This window comes from Callithrix jacchus, chromosome 13, assembly GCF_049354715.1.
Source record: "Callithrix jacchus isolate 240 chromosome 13, calJac240_pri, whole genome shotgun sequence".
In the NCBI taxonomy this organism is placed as follows: Eukaryota; Metazoa; Chordata; class Mammalia; order Primates; family Cebidae; genus Callithrix; species Callithrix jacchus.
In genome coordinates this window covers 4,909,960-4,927,160 of record NC_133514.1, presented here as the reverse complement: position 1 = coordinate 4,927,160, position 17,201 = coordinate 4,909,960, and the positions used below count along the sequence as shown (strand labels likewise).

Sequence of the window (17,201 nt, the reverse complement as noted above, 5' to 3'; positions counted from 1 at the left end):
GGTCTGAAACGCATGGCCTCAGAGCTGCAGGCAGCATTGAGAATTCAGTTCTACTGCTTGTTTTACCGACAGAATCCAGACCCAGAAAGGGCCCTCCTGTAGCTCTGCCTCTCTGAGAACAGCGCCCCGGGCTCCCCACTCCTTGGCTCTGACCCAGCCTGCCCGTCTCCCTCCTGGTCTGAGGCCATGGGAAGGCTGCAAGGCCTCTCTCCTCCTCCCTGCAGGGCTCCACCCCTGCTCAGCTCCTGTGCCCCGAGGCCCCTGCTGCCCCCGTGGAGCCCAGGACCACCCACCCCATGGCCCTGCCGCTCCCCAGAGCCTCCCCTCCCCTCCCCTGGCCGCCTCCCATCGGCTCTCAAGCACAGCACCCTTCACGCTCTGCTTCCCAGTGTAATTGCAATTTGTAATCATTCTCAATAATTGCTTATGTAACCTCCTCATCAATCAAAACTGACGATGAAAAATATTTACTTTTCAGAAAAATTGATGGATACACATTCCTCGTTATGCTAATTCACCCGTTTACTACTCAGCCAACCTGGAGCTCCCGAGGTCAGGAACCATTTCCGTCCTTCCCACAGTGACTCCCCGTGCTTGTGTGGCTGGTGAATCAGCTGAGACACGGGCTGAGGGCTCACACCACAGCGGCTTCACCCTCAAACCACAGCGGCTTCACCCTCCAGGAGCCACCCCCCTTCAGGGAGCAGGGTGGACACGGGTGGCCAGGTCTGGTGGGTGTTTAGGAGCCCAGCCTCTTTCCAACCTGGCTTTGCTGTTGGAGTGTGAGAGTGTTCAGTGACTTGCAGGATGGCTGGGGGGGCCGGCCAGATGCATATCCCAGGGGTCAGGCTGCCATCCATGGCTACACCGGCTGAAAGCGCTGAGCGTGAGCTAAGCCGGGCACTGCACAGCTGTAGAGATGGGAAGTGCCACTGGCAGCCCCTGCAGGAGAAGCCTCAGTGCCCAGCAGGTGGGGGGAGCTGTCAGATGGGAGGAGCTGTGGAGCTGGAGGAAATGCAGCTCCTTCCAACGGCCCGGCTGCCTGGCCCATGCATGGTTTGCTTTGCCTCTTAAAAATTAGAAGCCCGAGTCCTTTGTCCCACCCCAGCTGCTGCACAGCAACACGAACGTCTAGCAGCAGAAACTCTGACATCTCACAACTGCTGGGTGTGACTTAAAGTGGAGGCCAAGCAGACGGAAGGATGCCTGAGCCTGGGCCGGTGTTCCCAGGTCACTCGTGGTCCCTGCCCCGTGCCTTGTGGAAGGCAAGCCCCTCTGCTGCCACTTCTCCGTGGCCCCAAAGACAAGCACACACACAGGCTCCTCCGTTTCAAGGGTTTATGGGGAAATGGAGAAAGGGGTCAGGGAGCAGTTAAGAAGCAGACTCTCTGGCCCTGTCCCTCAGCAGTCATGATGCCGTGGTCACCGGGGCCTCCACTCTCTCAAGGAAGGCTCTTAGCATATCACTGCCTTCTGGGGACCTGCCGCTGTGGCCTTGCTCTTCCTCTAGGTCCTGACCCTGTTGGGAAAGCAGAGCCTCCACCCTGGGCTCAGTGTGGCTGCTTCAATTCCACCCTCCTGGGACCTACAGGCCTCCCATGGGACACCTCCTCCAACCTTGGCTGTGATCAATGCTGACGCCTGGCACTGCCTCAGCAGGAGCACGGAGCCCGCCAGTGCCAGGTGCAGGAAGGAGCATGGAGTCTGCAGGAGTCAGGTGCAGGAGCATGGAGCCCACGTGTGCAGGTGCAGGAGCACAGAGCCCACACATGTCAGGTGGGCAAGTGCTGCCCAGGCCCTGACCCCCAGGCTGTGGGTGCCACGCTGTGGCAGATTGTTGCCTAGAGGTAGCCCTGGCTCCACCTACCCTGACACATTCATGGCACTGAGTTGGTTCCTGCTGCTCTGGCCCAGCTGGTCCTTCCAAACCTGGTGGCTGCACACACAAGTGCAGTGCACACTGGGTGAGCCTCGCTGGGCTTCACTCTCTCCTCCCTCTCAGCCCACCAGGCATCTCCACAGACACCCACTCCAGGCCCCCAGCCTCAGCCACGCTTCTCACCCCAAACCTGCCAGGACTGTCCCCACCTGCAGCCCCTGGCGTCCCAGTCTCCGCTGGCTCAGCTTCCTCCTCCAGGACACCTTCCCTAGGTCCTGTCAAGTGGGCTCCATCCCAGACTCTGCAAGGCTTCACCGATGGGGTCATTTTCAGGTCCCAGCTCCCGACAGTGGGATGAGCTTCGACTGCATCTCCTTAGGCTCTGCCTGGCTGCACAGCCGGAGCGTGGTGCTGATTTGTCTCTGCCCTGTAGCACACCCAGAGCTCCATGCTGACCGAAAGAATGACCTCCAAAACACTTTTATACTACCCATCTCTGTCCAGAATCCAAATATCCGATGTGTTCAACCCAAACGATAAACGGGGCGTTTGGATTGTGGAACGTAAATGATTAGACATTTAACTAGATAGAATTGAGAGCGACAGAGCGAGGCAGAAGGCCCAGGCGTGCCTAAGGTCCGGGGTGAACAAATCCACAACTCCAGCTGCAAATCACTAGGCACCTACAGCCTGAGCTTTTCAAAAGAACACAGGAAGCACCTTCGAAAGAAACCCTCGCAGAGTTAACAAAAAATGTAAGGAGTTGACACCTTAATATCCTTTTCTTCGCTTCGAGGATCTCTTTAAACAGCAGAGGCCACTGAGAGTTTCTCCGACGTGTCCCCTGAGTGCCACGGGGGAGGCAGGGAGCGGGTTCCCAGGTCTGGGCAATGCAGAGAATGGGCTGTTGTCTGTGAGCCCTGGTCCCTGTCCTTTCCGCACACAGGGGAAGACAATGGGTGCTCTCCATTCTGTGTTCTGCACCTCTGTTTGCACAGAGGGGGATCTGTGACAGGGAGGTGGAGGGGGAAGCCTCAGGGAGCAGAGCTCGCCAGGGAGCTAGAGTCGTCCTTTCTACAAATCCTTCCAAGGAAAGGGTCTGGGAGGCGGCAGAACAGCAGAAAAAGAAAACAAATGGAATTTGCCAAAGCCACTTTCCACAGAAAACCTGAAGTGCTGTTACCGCCTGAGCATCCAGTGCCAAGTGCTCTGCAGCCTGAGTGCTGACGCCTGGCCGGCCATCCCCCAACCGGCTAGGACAGTCCAGGACTGTGCAGACGGGTCTTGCTATCTCTGCCCCTCCAGGCTGTTTCTATGTGACTCTGTGGCACTTTGCCCCTCAGAAGGGGCTGTCATGAAAGCACGAGGCCTGTGGTTCTCTCCACAGTCAGAATGGAATTTGACGTTAGGACCACACACAGCACCACGGTGTCAGTGAGACTTAGACACCGTGTGAACCACAAAACTATACAGCAGTTTTAGGAGTCCATGTTCCAAAGAGCAACAGCTGTTGGGCAGCTATTTAGCTGGAAAGGGAATCATCCTTGACCTCATAACTCCCAGGAAATTCATCTGAAGGGTAAGGGCAATTTTAATTGAATAGATTTTATACCAAGTTGTCCTAGATTATGACTCCAGGGGGGTCTGTTGTCTGAAACCAAAGAGAAAATGTGACTGTCCATTTTGGCTTCTGCGATGTATTTCAAGGATGACATGACATGGCAATTGTGTTAATGGACACGATGTATCTTTTTGATAGATTACATTTTTCTTAGATTGTGTAAGAAGGGTCAATTACGTTAGGACTGTTTGAGGTTTTCGAGATTTTCTAAATTATGCCCTGGAGGCAGAAGGAATTTTAAGACTGTGCTGCACAGGATAACATCAAACTTTCAGAAAAAGAAACAGCTTCACATTTTCGTCTCACTCATCTCTACGTTCCCTCCCCGACCTATCTGAGCTACTCAAACTGCTTCAAAGTCCAGGAAACTCACAGTGTCACATCCAAGCCTGTGACTTGGTGGAGGGACGGCAGCTCCCGAGACGTGTTTATGAGCACACGGGTGTTTGATGGGTGGAATAAATGTGTCAAGGTTGGAAGCCTGGTTGTGGGCAAATTACATTCTGGATCTGGAAACTACTGTGACAATTCTTCAAACCATGTAGGCCACACGCCTCGTCGCTCACAGGATTAGTGATAAAGTCTGTGAAATGTGCAAAATTACTTTGAGTCTCCCACTGTCAATGATCGCTGCTACCTAAATTGTGTTAAAATGGTCAATTCCGAGTCTAAAACTGACTTCCTTTTACAGGCTTTGGGGGAAGAAGAGGCTGTGATACTCCTTCCATAGACGACGCTTCATTCTGTGCGATTCTGGAAGGTGTTTTATAAGCCTGGCGCTGTTTCTCATGGAGCATCTCATGTGGACACCTCTATTTCAAACTCGCTGCTTCTCCAGTGTGTCCTAATTCAGCCCCACTTACTGGGTCTGACTTAGGTTTTGATGGTCCTGGTTAGTGGCCAATTTTGATTCCTTTTCCTGATTCCTGTTTTTGGTTTCCTTTTTGAAGGCCATGTGTAAGTACAAGGAAACATGCTGTATTCTAGGGAAACTTAAGATTTATGTTCATTTTATCCAGCGTTCATTTGAAGTCCCTCCTACAATAAAACGCTTCATCTTTCTGTGTGACACCTCGGTCAGAGCACAACTCTCCCTCACATGCAGATGTGGGCAGCTGGGTTTCCCCAGGCGCTCTCACTGTATCTGTCAGCCTCCTCACACCTTCCCACTGTAGGACGTAGCACATTTTTATTTTCATTTGTTTATTTTTGAGACAGAATTTCACTCTCGTTGCCCAGGCTGGAGTGCAATGGCACAGTCTCCACGCACTGCAGCGTCTGCTTCCTGGTTCAAGTGATTCTTGTCTCAGCCTCCTGAGTAGCTGCAATCACAGGTGCACGCCACCACCCCGGCTAACTTTTGTAGTTTTTGTAGAGACAGGTTTCATCATATTGGTCAGGCTGGTCTCGAACTCCTGACCCACCTTGGCCTCCCAAAGTGCTGGGATTACAGGCGTGCGCCCCCACCCCCAGCCCGACATACCACTTTCTTGATGACTTATTTGTGTATTAACTTGAACAGAGGCTTGTACACCTGTGTATGTTAAGAGAACGTGCTTAGAGGCAAAGTTTCTTATATACAATCTATTCTTATTTTCTCTTATAAGAAAACTGACAATAAATTAAGAGATTAGGGAGTTTATATATTACATTCTATTGCTAACAAATATTAAACATTTTCATCGTTAAATAATTAATGATTAACCCCAAAAAGTGAAACCATCAGTTAGAAAAGTATTGGATTTGATAAAATATCTCACCAAAGATGCTCATGGTTATGTGGAAGAATATATTCAACATTTCTAAAATGAACAAAATGGTAATATCTAAATTACAAGAAATTATAAATCAACAGAAAACAATGAAGACAAAATACACAGAAGCTAAATGGGCAGGTCACAGAGTGACAAGTCAATCAATAAATGAAGGCACTTTCAATCCCACAAGGGGGCAGAGAAATGCAAATTAAAAAAGAAGATTTTAGTTTCCTATCTGATGGAGAGAAATGGAAAAGTTGCATAAAAGCAGGTGTTGGTGAGGACAGAGGGATGCTCTGTGCTCAGGGGTTTGGGGTGTACCCTGCACATCCTTGTGGAAATGTGACCTGGCATCCTGGTGCAGTTAGAGAGGCATTATATCCAAGATGCTTGGTGCATCCAGAAGACCTTGCTGCCCTGTCACATTGGAAAGCAACACCGGGAATCATGCATCCCAGCGGTCAGAACCTGAGTCCCGGCAAGCCCCACTGCCATGGGCTGGCGTGCTCTGGAGTCTCAGATAAAGTTGAAAGGCAGCCTGGACTGCGACGACTGCAGCTCCTGGACAAGTCCTGGGGCTGTGCTGAGCTCAGAGTCAGTGGACCTGGGGGACACGTGACCCAGCGAGATATCAGCCAGGGCAGCCACGGGAGTGCTGTGTGAACTCAGAGTCTGTGGACCTGGGGGACACGTGACCCAGCGAGATATCAGCCAGGGCAGCCACGGGAGTGCTGTGTGAACTCAGAGTCCGTGGACCTGGGGGACACGTGACCCAGCGAGATATCAGCCAGGGCAGCCACGGGAGTGCTGTGTGAACTCAGAGTCCGTGGACCTGGGGGACACGTGACCCAGCGAGATATCAGCCAGGGCAGCCACGGGAGTGCTGTGTGAACTCAGAGTCCGTGGACCTGGGGGACACGTGACCCAGCGAGGTATCAGCCAGGGCAGCCACGGGAGTGCTGTGGGAGCTCAGAGTCCGTGGACCTGGGGGACACGTGACCCAGCGAGATATCAGCCAGGGCAGCCACGGGAGTGCTGTGTGAACTCAGAGTCCGTGGACCTGGGGGACACGTGACCCAGCGAGATATCAGCCAGGGCAGCCACGGGAGTGCTGTGTGAACTCAGAATCCGTGGACCTGGGGGACACGTGACCCAGCGAGATATCAGCCAGGGCAGCCACAGGAGTGCTGTGTGAACTCAGAGTCCGTGGACATGGGGGACACGTGACCCAGCGAGGTATCAGCCAGGGCAGCCACGGGAGTGCTGTGTGAACTCAGAGTCCGTGGACCTGGGGGACACGTGACCCAGCGAGGTATCAGCCAGGGCAGCCACGGGAGTGCTGTGGGAGCTCAGGGTCCATGGACCTGGGGGACATGTGACCCAGCGAGGTATCCGCCACGGCAGCCACGGGAGTGCTGTGGGAGCTCAGAGTCCATGGACCTCGGGGACACGTGACCCAGCGAGGTATCAGCCAGGGCAGCCACGGGAGTGCTGTGTGAACTCAGAGTCAGTGGCCATGGGCAGAGGCTGCTCAGCCTGGGAAAAGGGAAGGAAGAGTGGGAAGGGCCTTGTCTTGTGGCTTGATGGCAGCTCAGCTGCAGTAGAATGAAGCAAAGGTCGATTCCTAAGGTTTCCAGCTCTCAGCCCTGGCTCCCAGATGGTACCTCTGGACCTGCCCTGGGCTGGGGGAAACTCACTACCCTGAAGGGAAGGAAAGAAGCCTAGCTGGCTTTGCCACATGCTGATCGTAGAGTCACAGGGCCTCGAGCAATCTAGGGAGTAGCCAGCCAGTGGTTACCAAGGGCTTCATGTGAGTAACTGCACTGGCTTCAGGTCTGACCCAGCACAATGCCCGGGGTGGTGGCCAGAGGGGTGCTTATGTCACTCCTCCCCAAGCTACAGGGAGCTCTGCAGACAGAGAGAAGCTCCATTTGTTTTGGAGAAAGTAAGGTAAGAGAACAAGAGTCTCTTCCTAATAATCCAGAGAATTCTTCCGGATCTTTTCCAAGATCACCAAGGCAATACCTCTACAGGTCTGCAAGAGTCAAAGCATTGCTGGGCTGGGGGTGCTCCCTAATGAAGAGATGGCTGCAATGACCAGAAAAAATTATAACACCCAAGTTGCTCTGAATACCTGAAAAACCTTCTCAAGAAGGGCAGGAACAAACAAGACCAGACTGTGAACACTACAATAAGTATTTAATTATTCAATGCGCAGACACTGATGAACATTTAAATATTTAATTATTCAATGCCCAGACACTGATGAACATTTAAATATTTAATTATTCAATGCCCAGACACTGAAGAACAGTCACAAGCATCAAGTCCATCTAGGAAAACATGACTTCTCCAAACAAACGAAATAAGGCACCAGCGACCAGTCCTGCAGAGAAAGAGGTTTATGACCTTTCAGAAAAAGAATTCAAAAGAGCTGTTTCAGAGAAACTCAAAGAAAATCAAAATAACACAAAGAAGGAATTCAAACTCCTATCAGACAAATTTAGCAAAGAGATTGAAATAATTAAAAAGAGTCAAGCAGGAATTTTGGAAGTGAAAATGCAATGGACATACTCAAGAATGCAGTAGAGTCTCTTGCCAGCAGAACTGACTTAGCAGAAGAAAGAATTAGTGAGCTTGAAGACAGGCTATCTGCATATACACAGTCAGAAGAGACAAAACAAAAAAGAACTTAGCACACCTATAAGATCTAGAAAACAGCCTCAAATGGTCAAATCTAAGAGGTAGTAACCTAAAGGGGAGAAGGGAGAGGTGAAAGTAGAAAGTTTATTCAAAGGATAATGACAGAAAACTTTCCAAACCTAGATAAATATATCAATACTCAAGTACAAGAAGGTTACGGAACACCAGACAGATTTAACCTAAGTAAGTCTACCTGAAGGCATTTAATAATCAAACTCCGAAAGTTCAAGGATAAAGAAGGGATCCTCAAAGCATCATGATAAAAGAAACAAATAACATACAATGAAGCTCCAATCCACCTCGAAGCAGACTTTCCAGTCTTTGGAGGAGTCTGCAATCCACCTCGAAGCAGACTTTCCAGCCTTTGGATGGAATCTCCAATCCACCTTGAAGCAGACTTTCCAGTCTTTGGATGGAGTCTCCAATCCACCTCAAAGCAGACTTTCCAGTCTTTGGAGGAGTCTGCAATCCACCTCGAAGCAGACTTTCCAGTCTTTGGATGGAGTCTCCAATCCACCTCGAAGCAGACTTTTCAGTCTTTGGATGGAGTCTCCAATCCACCTCGAAGCAGACTTTCCAGTCTTTGGATGGAGTCTCCAATCCACCTCGAAGCAGACTTTCCAGTCTTTGGATGGAGTCTCCAATCCACCTCGAAGCAGACTTCTCTGTGGAGACTTCATAGGCCAGAAGAGGGTGGCATGATATCCTTAGAGTGCTGAAGGAAGAAATGTTCATCCCAAAATAGTACATGCAGTGAGAATACCTTCAAACATGAAGGAGAAATAAAGGCTTCCTCAATCAAGAAAAAGCTGGGGGATTTCATAAACTAAGCCTGTCCTACAAGAAATGCTAAAAGAAGTTCTTCAGTCTGCAAGAAAAAGAGATTGATGAGCAATAGGAAATCATCTGAAGGTACGAAACTCACTGGCAATAGTAAATAAACACAGAATATTATAATACTGTAATCATGTTGGGTAAACTATTCAACTCTCCAGTAGAAAGATGAAAGATTAACTGATTAAAAATAACAACTGTAACAACTTTTCAAGACATAGATAGTCCAACAAGATATAAATAGAAACAACACACAGTTTAAAGACAGGGTGACAAAGTTAAAGTGTGGGGTTTTTATTAGCTTTCTCTTTGTTCTTGGTTAGATTGGTTGTTTATACAATTGGTGTTTGGTTGTCATCAGTTTAAAATAATGGGTTATAAGGTATTATTTGCAAGCCTCATGGTAATCTCAAACCAAAAAATATACAATGGTTACCAAAAAAAGCACGAAATTAAAGCATACTACCAGAGAAAATCACCTTCACTAAAAGGAACACAGGAAGGGAAAAACGAAGAAAAGGAAAACCAAAAAATAATAAAATAGCAGGAGTAGGTCCTTACTCAGCAATAATAATATTGAATCTAAATGGTCTAAATTCATCAATTGAAAGACACAGGGCAATGAATGAATTAAGATACCAAGACTCAATCTATGGCCGGCAAGAAACACCCTTCACCTATAAAGGGACACACCACTGAAAATAAAGAGTCAGAAAAAGATATTCCATGCAAATGGAAACCAAAAAAAAAAAAACAGGAGTAACTATGCATACATCAGACAAAACACATTTCAAGACTAAAACTATAAGGAGACAAAGAAAGTCATTATATAATGACAAAGGAGTCAGTTCAGCAACAGGATATAACAATTGTAAATATATATGCACCTGATACTGGAGCACCTAGATATATAAAGCAAATATCATTAGAGCTAAAGAGGGAGACCCCAATACAATAATAGCTGGGAACTCAACACCCCATTTTCAGCATGAGACTGATCATCTAGCCAGAAAATCAAAAAGCCACATTGGACTTAATCTGCACTATAAACCAAAATGATCTGATGGTTATTTACGGAACGTTTCACCCAACAGCTGCAGAATGCACATTCTTTTCTTTAGCAAATGAATCATTCTGAAGAACAGATGATATGTTAGGCTACAGGATAAGTCTCAAAAACTTCAAAAATATTAAATTATCTCAAGTAACCTCTCTGATGACAGTGGAATAAAAGCAGAAATCAATAACAAGAGGAATTTCAGAAACTATACAAACACATAGAAACTAAATACATGCCTGTGTGACTATTGAGTCAATAAGAAAATTAAGATGGAAACTGAAAAATTTCTTGAAACAAATGATAATGAAAACACTACAGAGCAAAACCTGTGGGATACGGCACAGGCAGTGCTGAGAGGACAGTGTACAGCTATAAGCGCCCATGTTAAAAAAGTAGAAAAACCTCAAATCATCTCACAATGCATCTTAAAGAACCATGAAAACAAAAGCAAACCAAACTCAAAATTAACAGAAGACTAAATATCAGAGTAGAAATAAAGAAATCGAAATGAAGAAAACAACGCAAGACATCAATTAAATGAAAAGTTTTTTTTTACTTGCAAAGATAAAATCTACAAACCTTTGGCCAGACTAAGAAAAAAGAAAAAAGACTCAAATAAATAAAATCAGAGATGAAAAAGGAGACATTGCAACCAATACTGCCCAAATTTAAAAGATCTTTAGAGGCTACTATGAGCAACGATAGACCAATAAATTGGAAACGCTAGAAGAAATGGGTAAACTCCTAAACATACATAACTTACCATGATCGAACCATGAAAAAAATCCAAAACCCGATGGACCAATAACAAGTAACAAGATTGAAGCCATAATAAAATTCCCAGCAAAGACCAGGACCCAGTGGCTTTACTGCTGAATGGCACCAAACATTTAATGAAGACCTGATACCAATCTTCCTCAAACTATTCCAAAACACAGTGGAGAGGAAATACTTCCAAATGCATTCTACAAGGCCAGGGTTGCCCTGACACCAAAACAAGACAAAGACACATCAGGAAAAGAAACTACAGGCCAATATCCCCGATGAACATTGATGTAAAAATCCTCAACAAAATACTAGCAAGCCAAATTCAATAATACATTAAAAAGATCATTCAATATTTATCCCAGGGAATGCAAGGATGGTTCATCATAGGCAAATCAATCAATGTAATACATCATTCAACAGAATGAAGGGCAAAAAAGATATGATCACTTCAATGGATGCTGAAAAAGCACTTGATAAAATGCAACATCCTTCATGGTAACAACCCTGGAAAAACTGAGTGTAGGTGGAAAGTAACTCAACATAATAAAAGCTCTAGATGACAGACAACAGCGATTATCCTACCGAATGTGGAAAAACTGAAAGCCTTTCCTTAAAGATCAGGAAGACGACAAAGATGCCCACTTTTTTTGTTATTGAGATGAAGCCTCACTGTCTCACCCAGGCTGGAGTACAATGGTGCAATCTCGGCTCACTGCAACCCCTGCCTCTCTGATTCAAGCAATTCTCCTGCCTCAACCTCCCAAGGAGCTGGGATTACAGGTGCCTACTGCCACTCCTGGCTCCTTTTTATATTTTTAGTAGAAATGGGGTTTCTCCATGTTGGCCAAGCTGGCTCTGCCCTCTTCAGCCTCCCAAAGTACAGGGATTACAGGTGTGAGCCACCACACCTGGCCAAAAAATGCCCATTTTCACCATTATTATTCAACATACTCCTGGAAGTCCCAGCTAGAACAACCAGAAAAGGGGGAAAAAATAAAGAACATCCAAATTAGAAGGCAGGAAGTCAAATTCTCGTCGTTTGCAGATGATACGATCTTCCAACTGAGCTCCGGCAATGCTCTGCAGACCCATACACATTTGTCCTACACATTTGCCCAGCCCCATGGAACTCACAAGAGTGAGCCCCCATGTAAACTGTGTGCTCTGGTCGGTCATGAGGTGTCAACATAGGTTCATCGACTATAAAACTGCCCCACTCTGGAGAGGGTGTCTACAGTGGGGCTGATGCTATATGTGTTGGGGGCTGGTGGTTTATGGGAACTCTGAACCTTCCTCTCGATTTGGCTGTGAGCCTAAAACTGGGGTGAAAAATAAAGTCTTCTTTGGCTCACGATCAAAGAATGCTGAAGATAACTTGACGTTTTATGATTTGCAGTTAATATCGTAATAGTATTACCAACCTCCTGCCCTAAGACTTTACCACAGAGCTGGATGCCGAGACCAAACACGGCTCTGTGTTCCAGACCCACAGCTGCCACCTTCCCTCCCTGTCCTCCTGTCACTAGCTCGTATCGGGACCACCTGCTGTGTGCCTGTGGCCACCGCATTTCTGCTCTTCATCATCTGCTTTGTGAGCCTAGAAATGACAGTTACGCATGTTAGAATGATACTTAAATTACAAATAAAGACGACATGAGTGAGAACGCAGGACGTGTGTGGCTTCTCGGAGCTGAGGACGTCTGTTCTAGCAGCTGGAGGTTTGCTTTTCTGTCCTTACGGGCTCCTGGCTGTGAGTGAGTATTACAGGACTTGGTGCCACTCTTGCAGCCTGGACTCCCCTCCGCTTTATTTTGCTGTGAGCTGTGCACTCTCATCGCCTCTGTCACTCCCCGTAAGCGTCTTAAGCGTGGGTGTCCCACTTTATAGAGTCATAAATCCTCTCATAGTGTTTCAAACAGGGACTTCACCTCAAGTACATTTTGAACTGGAAAGCTGAATTTGTGTCAGGCAAAGTTACAAGAAGGAGATTTCAATCAGATTTTTTTTCTTACTTTTTTTTTTTTTAAGACAGTCTCACTGTGTAGCCCAGGCTGGAGTGCAGTGGTGGGATCTTGGCTCACCGCGACCTCTACCTCCCAGATTCAAGCAATTCTCCTGCCTCGGCCTCCCGGGTAGCTAGGATCTCACCTGCCCCTCCTGACAGATACAAATGCAGAGGGTGAGATCTTCAGGTGCTGTGGGGCCTCTTTCTCAGCTCAGCCCACTGTGGCTGGGTCAGGCTGTTCACACTGCAGTTCTTGGAAACTGGGATTCCCTTACTGTAAGAGGGATTTTTTTAATGCCTAAATGCCTTCTTTTATCCTACATGAGGTTTGTGACAGCCACAGTCTCACTGGGGTGATCCACAGGCATCTTTGCCAGGAGAGCACGTGGAAAGGACACCAATCGCCTTGTGAGCTCCACACTGAGAATGATCCGTGCCATGCTTAGATCCAGCCACCTGCTGGGAGGTCCTGTAATGGTGTTTTTAATGGCATGGCGAGGTGAGCACTCACCTCCGAGTTTCCTGTTAAAACGCACATCTCCAGCTGCATCCAGGAGATTGTAAGTGAGACTCTGTCATGTCAGGACACAGGAGTCCCTGTGTTTAAGGAGTAGCTGCAGAGACTGTTCTGGACCCAGAGGCCCAGCGCTGCCATGGCTATCTCCACACGGCCGTCTCATTAGCACTCTGGGGGCTGCTCTAATTCAAATTTTAGGAATATGAAGCTAAGAACACTGATGAGGCTTCGTGGTGTGTCCCAGACTATACAGAGAGCAGAAAACAGAGCTGAAATGATGAATTGTAAATGATCGCCGGTATGTTTTCTATGAGTCACACCATCACTGAGGACAGCGCTGTGGGGATCGATGACGGAGGCTTCACGACCAATTCCCACCCTCCAGAACGCTCAGGAAGCAGGCCTGGAGGATGAGTCGGCGGCCCACGGCTGTGTGCATTCAACTGTTCAGTTTCTGCTGCTGAAGCATTTGGGGACATGTTTAGGGCCTGAGAATGTGTTCTAAGGTGTTTGTCATACAGCATGGCCCACCCACAGCAGGGACACATCACTGTGCCAAGACCCTAGTGTAGGGATGATACTCAGTGAGGCCAGCAAAATGGGCTCTGACGGGAGGGCCTAAACATGCCTCCTTCAGGACCTCTGAAGAACTAAGCACAGACAGGTCTTCTGAACACACAGTTTAATTGGGCTGGGCGCGGTGGCTCATGCCTGTAATCCCAGCACTTTGGGAGGCCGAGGCAGGCAGATCACTCAACGTCAGGAGTTTGACACCAGTCTGGCCAACATGGTGAAACCCAATCTCTAACAAAAATACAAAAGTTATCCAGGCATTGTGCTGTGCACCTGTAATCCCAGCTACTTGGGAGGCTGAGGCAGGAGAATTGCTTGAGCCCGGGAGGCAGAGGTTGCAGTGAGCTGAGACTGCGCCATTGCACTCCAGCCTCGGTGAGAGAGTGAGACCCTGTCTACAAGAAAAAAAGGTGGGAGATGGGGGGAGACAAACAGCTTTAATTTCATTTGTCTAAATAAGAGGTAAAATTGCCCTTTTCTCCCTGAGTGGGAATATCAGACTTCTGGAATTGTTCTCACTTCTTTCTTTTGCCTCGATCTCTAAGACTCATCGCTCAGTCTAAAAGGCCCATGTGTTTCCTGGTGTTATATCAGGTTTAAAATACTCAAAATGCTCAGCTAAGAAAACCATTGTAATTTATTATAAAAGTCCCAACGCGCAGCAGGGGGAAATGTTGATGCCGTAGGAAAGTTCGAATAGAATTCCATTTCCACAGAAGAAAATGCTACGACAAACACTAAGATAACCACTTCAGGCCGGAGAGCTTCTGTCTCCATTCTTTCCTTAGCAATGTACTTTTAGAAACATTCCTTTTCCCCCGTGAAAAATAAAGATTTTAGGAGGAAAAATCAATTTTTCAAGACCCCTCACGAATGAACAATAACACTCATATGGAGTAGAAATTGTCTAAAGAAATGATGCGCCGGCTGAAGTGGCTCACACCTGTGATCCCAGCACTTTGGGAGGCCAATGCAGGAAGACGGCTCCAGGCCAGGAGCTGGACACCAGCCTGGGCAACACAGTGAGACCCTGTCTCTATAAAAACCAAAATATTCAGCTGTCCACGGTGGCATGCACCTGTAGGCCCAACTACTCGGGAGGCTGAGGCAGAAGGATCATTTAAGCCCAGGAGTTGGAGGCTGCAGTGAGCTGAAATTGCACCACTGCCCTCCAGCCTGGGCAACAAAGGGAGACCCCCAACTCAAAAAAACCAAACACATGAAAAAGATAAAATAGAACTGTTTATATCCACACATTTTCAACGCAAAGTTTTCCTTGGTAGAAAGCCAGGTGAGTGTGGAAGAGGAGGTCTTGGGGTCAGAGGAAGAGAGAAGCCAGGTGGCTCCATGGCCGGGTGTCGTGGCCACTGCCTTACCTGCTCTGAGAGTGGGCTGGTGGCCACACACAGGAGCTTAGGGTCTCACTGGAGTCCCAGGCCTCAAGTACATGGGACAGGAACAGAATAACAGGCGTCTTCCTCCCATATCCTGGCCATGCCCTTCATCGGTTCAGAACTGCTTTCTCCCCACTGTCTCAGAACAGACCCCCAAAAGCCTGAGAGTCCCTTGTCCTTTTCTAGCATGGGTGTGGGGCTTGAGGCCACCCCTCCTGTGCCATGTTGTGTTCAAAGCCGGCACTTGGCCCTCAGGGTTGGCATTGGAGACATCAGAGGACACGGGGTCCCAAAAACCCCAAACCCTGTGTCCAGAGCCTGGTATTTAACATTCTAATCCAACCTCAGCCCTGAAACCCAGTCTGAGGGCAGAGGGCGATCACTAAGCTCCAACAGCTCAGAAACATGCCAAGGCTCCTCTGTGCTCCCCCAGGACATTGAGCGTCCACGAGAGGACAGATGTGTCCCCAGGCAATGCAGCTCCAAGTCTGTTTCCATGGGGAGGGAGTTTCCAAGGCTCCTGGTCCTGGCCTCTCTGCAGCCCCTACCTCAGCCCCTTCTTCCCAGGCAAGAATCCTGGGGAGCAGCTCCTCCCTCACAACTGGGATCACCTGTGGGACCTGCCCCCAAGCAGGGCTCTGCACCCACTCACAGGGAGTTCTGGGAGCTGCATCACCAGGCGTTCTGGTGCCCCGACACCCTAGGTGTGTGGGGGATGAGCGCATCTGACACCCTGGGGTGGGGGGTGGGTGCATCTGACACCCTGGGGTGGGGGGTGAGTCCATCTGACACCCTGGGGTGGGGGGTAAGTCCATCTGACACCCTGGGGTGGGGGGTGAGTCCATCTGACACCCTGGGGTGGGGGGGGTGAGTGCATCTGACACCCTGGGGTGGGGGGGGCAAGTGTGTCTGACCCCCTGGGGTGGTGAGTGAGTGCATCTGACACCCTGGGGTGGGGGGCAAGTGCGTCTGACCCCCTGGGGTGGGGCGTGAGTGCATCTGACACCCTGGGGTGGGGGGCGAGTGTGTCTGACCCCCTGGGGTCGGGGGGTGAGTGCGTCTGACACCCTGGGGTGGGGTGCGAGTGTATCTGACCCCCTGGGGTTGGGGGTGAGTGCATCTGACACCCTGGGGTAGGTGGAGGGGTGAATGTACTAACTTGGGTGGCCTTCACAAGCCCACATGGCAGCAAACCTAGCACCATCCTCTGGCATAGTCCCTCTGGGTGAGGCCATGGCTGTGGGTCCCACCTGCCTGGCTTCTGAGCCATTTCTCAGTTCATTCTCACCTGGGGGGTGGGCAGGAGGACCTGTTCTACGTCAGCTCCCCCAAGCCCCAGTGCACCTGGGAACTTTCATGGAGGAGGCACTGCGGATGGAAGGGGAGGGGATGCTGGGGAAGACCCGGGATGGCCCCAGTGCTCTTACCGGCCCACCCGGTACCTCCCCGACCCGGTCCAGGGGAAGGGGACTGCACTTGGAGGTCGTAGTGATCACTTCTTTCATTTTCTGTATTTTGTGACATTTTGGCATCTTACAGAGCTTGCTACCCTGGCCTGGGACATGCTGTCCTCCCAGGGTCAGTCCATTCTTAGAGATGGGAAGGGCTTGACCGGGAGCTCATAAACCAATTGGCCGGAGTCCACACCCCAACCCTTCCTCGGCTCTCACACACAAGGCCTGCCCTGCAGCACCCCTGGACCCGGTACCAGGCAACTGGAGACCATGGTGATAGGCCAAAGCCCAGTGGAATGACTGGAACCCACGCAGCGAAATGGCTCCCTCTGCCCTGGCCGGCCTCCCTGGGAACCACAGTCAAGGCACCGGCCTCGGATTCCACTTGCTCCTGTGCTGCCCATCCTGGTGCTCCTGAGGCCCCGTGTGGTGTGCCGTGACCCCCCGCTGGGACCCGTGAACGGACTGAGGAATCGAGTGGCAAGTGGCAAGGGACACCCCAACTTAGAACCTCTGTGCGGGGAGAGCTTCAGGAGGCTGCAAGCACAGGTGTCGGCCCTGGGTCCCACAAGCAGCGCTAGGATCCCTGGTTCACAGGAGAGTGCACCTCATCTGATGCTCACTGCAGAGAAAGGG

The 17,201-nt window shown here is 49.4% G+C and overlaps 1 protein-coding gene across 1 annotated transcript in view; it reads right to left on the bottom strand.

The window, feature by feature from the left end:
- Window positions 1-17,201, bottom strand: part of MYOM2 (myomesin 2) — a 170,820-nt gene that overhangs the window by 126,370 nt on the left and 27,249 nt on the right. The window lies entirely within an intron of this gene.